The 8,741-nt window shown below is 36.9% G+C and overlaps 2 non-coding genes across 2 annotated transcripts; one reads left to right on the top strand and one right to left on the bottom strand.

Moving 5' to 3' along the window:
- Nucleotides 1-336: 336 nt before the first annotated feature.
- On the bottom strand, nt 337-443 carry LOC121219625 (small nucleolar RNA R71). The gene has a single exon (XR_005916515.1). It is a non-coding gene; the product is annotated as a small nucleolar RNA R71 (small nucleolar RNA).
- A 7,106-nt stretch (nt 444-7,549) lies between these two features.
- Nucleotides 7,550-7,654, top strand: LOC121219698 (small nucleolar RNA R71). The gene has a single exon (XR_005916589.1). It is a non-coding gene; the product is annotated as a small nucleolar RNA R71 (small nucleolar RNA).
- The last annotated feature ends 1,087 nt before the right edge of the window (nt 7,655-8,741 follow it).

Here is an 8,741-nt window from a genome sequence, read left to right on the forward strand (position 1 = left end):
ATTCCATGATCTTAATTTGGGTATTATGAGACCCAAAATTGAGGCACAACAGTTCGAGTTGAAGCCAATTATGTTCCAGATGCTTCAAACAGTGGGCTAATTCAGTGGAATGCCTACCGAAGATCCTCACCTACACTTAAACTGTTTATGGAGGTAAGTGATTCTTTCAAGTTAGCAGGAGTACCCGAAGATGCATTACAAATGAAGTTGTTCCCATGTTCACTAAGGGACAGAGCTCGAGCTTGGTTGAACCCATTACCACCAAACTCAATTTCAACACGGCAAGAGTTAGTAGAAAAATTCCTTATGAAGTATTTCCCGCCTAGCAAGAATACTAAGTTGAGGAACAAGATCACTACTTTCCAACAAATGGATGATGATTCATTGTATGAGGCATGGGAAAGGTACAAAGAATTATTATGGAAGTGCCCTCATCACCGAATCCCATATTGCATACAACTTGAGACATTTTATAATGGTCTAAATGTTCACACGAGGATGGTAGTGGACGCTTCTGCTAAAGGTGCTCTCCTTTCTAAGTCTTATAATAAGGTTTATGAAATCACTGAGAGGATTGCCAGCAACAATTATCAATGGCCAACCAATAGAGTAGCATCAAGAAGACGAGCCGCTGGAATACATGAAGTAGATGCTCTTACTTCACTCGCATCTCAAGTATCATCAATATCCTCCATGTTAAAAAATCTTACTACTAATAGGTGTAATAATTTTGCAGCACAGCCAATAAATCAATTTGAAAATGTAGCCTCTGTTTATTGTGGGGAAAGACATTTGTTCGAAAAATGTCCATCGAACCTAGAATTTGGGTATTACATGGGTAACCAAAACCAAAATTGAGGAAGGTAAAGGCTACAATCCAATTTCTATAATCCATCATGGCGAAACCACCCGAATTCTTGTAGTAACCAAGGGGCAGGAACCAGTGACAATTATGTCCAACCTAGATCGACCTAGCCACCTAGTTTTTCCTAACAAGCTTAGAAACCAACCTAAGCTGAACCATCCAACAGCCTAGAGAATCTATTGAAGGCATACATGGCGAAAAACGATGCCTCTCTAAGGAATTTGGAGAATCAAGTGGGACAAATTCCAACTGAACTCAGAAACCGACCACAAGGTGCTTTACCTAGTGATACGGAGAATCGAGGAATCCAGGGAAGGAGCATTGTAAAGCATTAACATTGAAGAGCGAAAAGACTTTAGAGCTCAATTCCTTCGAAGTTGAGAAGGGGCCAGCTGACGCTCAAGACTTAGAGGAAGTTCAACCAAATGTTGAAATTCTAGCTTCACCAGAAATTGAATTTGTAAAATCCGACGAGGTAACTTATGAACCAGCTAATTCTGATCAACTAATAACTCCGTTAGATGTAGAATTTCCACAGAAAATGAATCAACCAGTTCCAGTAAAGAAACCTCCACCACTCTACCCTCAAAGACTTTAGAAGCAGAAGCAGGAAATTCAATTCAAGAAGTTCCTAGACGTACTTAAGCAACTTCATATCAACATCCCGTTGGTTGAAGCACTTGAACAAATACTGAACTACGTCAAATTCATGAAGGATATCCTATCTAAAAAATGAAGGCTTGGAGAATTTGAGACGGTAGCCCTAACGAAAGAATGCAGTGCATATCTTCAAGACAAACTATCCCAAAAATTGAAGGATCCTAGATGGTTTACCATACCTTGCAATATTGGAGCAACATATTGTGGTAAGGCACTATGTGACTTGGGTGTGAGTATCAACTTGATGCCCATGTCAATATTTAGAAAGTTGGGGATAGGTGAAGTTAGACCTATTACGGTTACACTTCAATTAGCAGATCGATCCTTAGCACATCTAGAAGGAAAAATAAAGGACGTATTGGTATGTGTAGACAAATTTATCTTTCCTGTTAACTTTCTAATTCTAGACTTCGAAGCAGACAAAGAGGTGCCAATCATCCTAGGAAGACCATTCTTAGCAACCGGAAGGACCCTTATTGATGTGCAGAAGGACGAGCTTACTATGTGTGTTCAGGATGATCAGGTAACATTTAACGTTTTTAAGTCCATGTGATTTCCTGACAGAATTGATGATTGTTCTGCAGTGTTCGATTTAGAGGATTTAATCATGGAGAAGGAGCTCAATTTTTTTGAGGACCCATTGAAACAAATTTTGACATCAGATCCTCCAAATGATGAAGAGGAGGATGAATACTTAGCTTTGTTAGAAGCTAATCAAAGGGGATTTAATCCGCAATCCCGCTTTGAATCTTTGGAGTTAGAGAAAAGGGATTATGCCCAACCAAAAGCGTCAATCAAGGAGCCACCTAAATTAGAACTGAAGGTACTTCCCACACATTTGAAATATGTTTATTTAGGTAACTCTTCTACTCTGCCTGTGATTGTTTCAGCAGAATTAAGTATTGAGTAAGAAGAGAAACTCATCCTGCCATTGAAACAATTTAAGAAGGCTATCGGATTGACCATAGTTGATATTTGCAAAATTAGTCCATCTATATGAATGCACAAGATTATCTTAGAAGATGGCGAAAAAGGGGCGATTGATGGACAACGAAGACTGAACCCTATCATGAAGGACGTAGTCAAGAAAGAAATCATTAAGTGGTTAGATGCGGGTATAATTTACCCCATCTCAGATAGTTCATGGGGAAGTCCAGTCCAGTGCGTGCCGAAGAAAGGAGGTATCAAGGTCATTGAAAATGAGAATAATGAGTTGATACTGACTAGAACGGTTACGGGATGGAGAATTTGCATGGATTAACGAAAGTTGAACAAGGCAACTAGAAAAGATCACTTTCCTTTGTCATTTTTGGACCAGATGCTGGATAGACACGCAAGGCAAGACTATTACTATTTTCTTAATGGATACTCGGGGAATAATTAGATTACAGTAGCACCGGAAGATCAGCACAAGACAACATTCACCTGCCCGTACGGTACATTTGCATTTAGGTGCATGCCATTTGGTTTATGTAATACACTTGCTACATTTCAAAGATGTATGATGTCTATTTTTACGGACATGGTTGAGAAATATTTGGAAGTTTTTATGCATGATTTTTCAGTATTCAGAGATACATATGATGATTGTCTAGCCAATCTAGCAAAGGTACTAAGACGATGCGAAGAAACAAACATTGTACTTAACTGGGAAAAGTGTCATTTCATAGTACGAGAAGGTATTGTTCTAGGGCATCAGATAACAAGATATGAAATCGACGTAGATAAAGCAAAGGTAGATGTTATTGAGAAACTCCCACCTCCAATATTAAAGGGTGTTAGGAGCTTTTTGGGCCATGCCGGTTTTTATCGAAGATTCATCAAGGACTTCTCCAAAGTTGCTAAACTTTTATGCAAATTATTGGAAAAGGACATGGCGTTTAAATTTGATGAAGTGTGCTTAAGAGCTTTGAATGATTTGAAGAGTCAGTTAGTCTTGGCACCCATAATAGTCACACCAGACTAGGATTTGCCATTTGAATTGATGTGTGACGCAAGTGACTTCGCGATCGGAGCTGTCATTGGTCAGCAAAAGAATAAAGTTTTTCATCTCATATACTATACGAGTCAGACTCTGACAGGAGCTCAATTGAATTACACGGTAACAGAGAAATAGTTACTTGCTATTGTGTTTGCTTTTGACAAGTTTCAATCTTATCTTGTAGGTGCCAAAGTGACTGTTTATACGGACCACTCGGTAATTAAGTATTTACTTGCCAAGAAAGACGCTAAGCACAAGACTGATCTGATGGGTACTTCTACTTCAAGAGTTCGATCTAGAAATTCAATATTGAAAGGGAGTGGAAAACCAAGTAGCAGACCACTTGTCCAGATTGGAGTAGCAAGAAGGGAACTCTCCTCTTATACCAATTCGAGAGACTTTTCTAGATGAACACATACTGAAGATAAATCATGTCCATAATACCCCTTGGTTTGCTGATATTGCTAAATTTTTAGCTTGTGGTTTCATGCCGATTGATAAGACGTATCATCAAAAGAAAAAGTTTTTTCACAATGTGAATTACTATTTCTGGAAAGAGCTGTATTTGTTTAAAAAGTGTGCAGATCAAATGATTAGGAGATGCATGGCAGAAGATGAAGTGCATAAGATTTTATACCTTTTTTACTCAGCATCGAGTGGGGGACACTTCGGAGGTACACATACTGCAGCCAAGGTATTGCAAGCCGGATTCTTTTGGCCAACACTATTCAAAGATGCATATGCTTACGTAAAAGGTTGTGATCGATGTCAAAGGGTCAGAAATGTCACCAACAGAAATGAGATGCCTCTAACAAACATCATTGAGGTAGAATTATTCGATGTTTGGGGTATTGACTTTCTCGGTCCTTTCCCTCCGTCTTTTGGTCACAAGTACATATTAGTAGCAGTAGACTATATGTCTAAATGGGTTGAGGCAGAGGCATATCTGACAAACGATGCTAAGGTTGTAATAAAGTTTTTGCAGAAACATGTGTTCAAAATGTTTGGAACCCCAAGAGCAATCATCAGTAATGAAAGGTCCCATTTTGTGAACAAATGGTTGAAATGGTTATTTGATAAACATGGAGTGAAACATAAGGTTGCTACAGCTTACCATCCGTAGACGAATGGGCAAGCTAAACTAGCAAACTAGGAGATCAAAGGCATACTTGAGAAGGTAGCTTGCCTGAATGATGCTTTATGGGCTTACAGGACAGCATACAAGACACCTTTAGGGATGTCACCCTATAGGTTAGTCTTTGGGAAAGCCCTCCATCTACCCTTGGAGTTAGAATACAAAGCTTATTGGGCTTTCCAACGACTCAACTTAGGTCTTAAAAGTGCCAAAAAGAAACGGATGCTTCAACTTAACAAGTTAGAAGAATTCCAAATGTCTTCATACGAGAATGCCAAATTACTTAAGGAGAGACTCAAGAAATGGCATGACAAGAACATTCGAGTTCAAGAATTTGAAGCATGTCAGCAAGTCTTGTTATTCAATTCCAGATTAAGGTTCTTTCCAGGTAAGTTAAAATCACGTTGGCTCAGTCCATTTACGATTCATCGAGTTTATCTATACGGAGTTGTTGAACTTCAAGGTAAGTGAGGTAATTTTCGAGATAATGCTCAACGCTTGAAACATTACTAGGGATGTAAAATTGAATGGAATCAAATCTCGTTCATTTTATCAGATATTTAATTTTTCTTGTTCTTCTGTTTGAATAAATGATTTAGAGTATATTTTCGGGATTAGTATTTTTAAATAAATTCTGTCTAGGAGATTGGAACTTAAGTGGGACCGCTTGTGACCTCTCCAATCTTTCCTGGGAAATGGTTTTAACATAATTTTCCAAGAAATTATTCCCTAAATGACAAAATAAATTTTTTATTTTTCAAATAAAAGGGTCAATTTTGATCCAAGTTTTATGTTGCAACTCAATTTTGAATTTTCATTAAGTTTAGGAACTTAATTGAATTATTTTTAAAAATTTGGTTGCTCTTTTTGTAAATATTAAAAATTAGATGCCTCTTTTTGTAAATATTTTAAAAAAGCAACTAGAATAAATGTTTTTAGTTCAATAAAAAAATAAAAGATGATAATTATTAATATATAACTATATCCATTATAATATATATTAATTATTATCAACTTTATTTAGAGTTAGGATTAGTTTTAATTTAATCATATTTTATTCGAGAAGTTTTTATCTTAATAAATTAATAGCAAATAATAATTTAATATGCATTATATTAATTATTAATTGTTATTTACTTTGAGTAGAATTAGAACTTAGAATTTTTAAGAATTCTACTCTAGCTCCTACAACTTTCACTATAAATTCCGTAAGACATAATTCAGGGATTTTCTAATAATTATATAACATAACCTCCCCACACTTAAGATGTACATTGTCCTCAATGTACAAACATTGATAATCACAATATAAACAGAATATCATAAGAGAGGGAGAAAACTAAAACTGCCCTGAATATTTGATGAAATCCCTAGAATAGTGAAAAATAGAATTGTAGGCAAATCTAAATGTAGAGCACGATCCCGGGCAAACTAATAAAAAAATAAACACAAATAGTGAAAAATATTAAGGGATTATACTCGATTAGAAAAACCATAAAATAAAAAATATAGTTCAAAAGATAAAAATGAAATAAGACTAAGAAAATAAGAAATAAACATAAAAATAAAAATAAAACAAATGGATTCAATGGTCCTTATCATCAGACGCGTTGGTGTCATGAGTCACCAATGCTGAGGAGGAGATATGGAGATGCTAACAAATTTGCTGCAGTGTCACATCAATACTGTCGAACCTCTAAAAATAGTACGCTCGAAGCGAGTGAACCGCTCAGAGAGGTTCGCTAAAGTAGCAGCAGAAGACATATGATGATGACTTGGAGGTTGAGGTTGAGGTGGATCCACTTATTAAAGGGGACATCATTAGTGAAGTCTTCAAGTTCATTCTGAGCATCAGAATGAAATAATTTGTACTAAGGAGGATCTGCTCCACGACACTACCCGATCATCCTCATATAGATCATGATCAAGATTCCTTGTGGGGACATCTGGCCGACGAGTGTAAGTGTGAGGACTATTCCGGTGCGTCAAGGAGACCAAAATGTCGAGCAAGTCAAGTCATATAAGGGCCTAAACAGATGGGACCCTTCTTGTGGCGGTCAATCTGATGGCGGTAGGCTAAGGTGATGAAGTATGCCAAATCAAAGATATGTCCGGCGGCCATGCTCCATAGAAAATATGCATCAGTAGTATTGACAACTCCGGTGCTCTCTCTCCTACCGGTCAAAGTGTAAGCTAAAAGTGCATGAAAATATCGTAAAGCCAGAGAGAGAGAACTCGCCTTCAAGTGACTCGCGCCATAAAGTGACCTACTCGCCGTAAGATCTGTCCAACAACTAGCTGGCGAGTGGTGGATGTGCCGATGTAGGGAGAGGAAGTTCTTAGCACTCATAAACTCCTTAGTGTAGAGTCTCATAACAGCACCGAACTCGGGGACACTCATATGGCATACCAAGCCACCAAGTCTAAAAGTGATGGTGCCTGGCTCGTCATGAGTTGTCATGACCTATTGTAGAATAAATGTCGCGTAGAACTCCAAAGTCAGCTCTATGTATATGGGCTCGATGATAGAGAAAAACCATATAAACCATATAAACCATTAATTTTCTTATTTAAATATTATGGATTGTTTATTCCTCCTCCACTCATATCGTACTACATCATCAGATGTACCTACGTAAAACCATATAAACCATTAATTTTCTTATTTAAAAGTTCTACCTGATTCGATAACATGGTGACCGCATCTAGATTAAAAACACCGATTGCTTTCATCGGCTTTGTCCTCATGACTTTCCATTGATAATTATTCAGTGCCATCTCCTCTACAAACTCATAAGCTACTTCAGGTGATTTATGGTTCAGTGTACCACCGGCTGCTGCATCGATCAATTTCCTAGTTGAGGGATTCAAACCATTGTAGAAGGTTTGAACTTGTAGCCATAGAAGTAACCCATAGTGAGGGCACCTTCTCAATAAGTCTTTATACCTCTCCCATGCATCATATAAGGTTTTTAAGTTGATCTGAATGAAGGAAGAGATACCATTCCTAAATAATACTTCAGTAGAAATTTCTCGGTCATTTGATCCCATGTAGTGATAGAACCTCGTGGTAAAGAATTCAACCACTGTTTAGCTTTGTTCCTCAACGAGAAGCGAAACAACCGTAGGCGAATGACATCCTCAGAAAACCATTTATCTTGAAAGTATCACAAACTTTCAGAAAATTAGCCAAATGAATATTTGGATCTTCGTCTTGCAAACCATCAAATTGAACAAATTGTTGAATCATCTGAATAGTGTTCGGCTTTAGTTCAAAATTATTCGCAGCAATGGTGGGTCTCACAATACTCGATTCAGCCCTAGTTAGAGTGAGTTTGGCGTAATCGTACATAGTACGAGGAGTAGGATTCGAATTTGCAGGATTTGCAGCAACCATAGGAGGCAGTTGATTATTTTGATTATCAATCATCTCCTTAGTAATAATAATAACGTTCTCTTACTCTTCCACTATATTCTGTCGACTCTGCCTTGCTTTTCTACGGTTTCTATGATCTGTACTTTCAATTTCTCTGTCAAATAATAGTGGTCTCGACAATTTCTTCTAGTCATAAACTAAAAGTAAAAAATAAAATGCAATAAAAATGGCTAAATTAATAAAAATTGAGTGTTCCTAATATTTTAGTCCCCGGAAACGGCGCCAAAAACTTGATGCTCACTAAAATAACTAAAATTACGACAAAGGCAAGCGCACATATCGAATAATAGTATAGCTTTGGTGAGTAGGGAATATCGTATCCACGAGGACCAAAATTACTAGCAATTACTGTTTTTCTATTATTTAGTCGTCAATCTGATGAAATTATTTTTAATCTAAAATTAACTAAACTAATTTACTAAGAATGCAACAGAGAATGACTTAGAAAAATAATCGAATATAACCAATGAGATAGACAATACCCAAAAAAGAATCCACCGAGACGTCACCTATTATTCTGCATCTGAATTAAACGATTTATTCACTTGTGCCTTGATCTATAGAAATCCCTAAATTATGTTAATATCTCTTTCGAGAGTAAGAAAAACTGACTCTAGTTTGATTAATTAAAATCTTTTTCTATTTAAAACCCCTATTGTCACAT

The sequence above is a fragment of the Gossypium hirsutum genome, chromosome D07, assembly GCF_007990345.1.
Source record: "Gossypium hirsutum isolate 1008001.06 chromosome D07, Gossypium_hirsutum_v2.1, whole genome shotgun sequence".
NCBI classification, from domain to species: domain Eukaryota; kingdom Viridiplantae; phylum Streptophyta; class Magnoliopsida; order Malvales; family Malvaceae; genus Gossypium; species Gossypium hirsutum.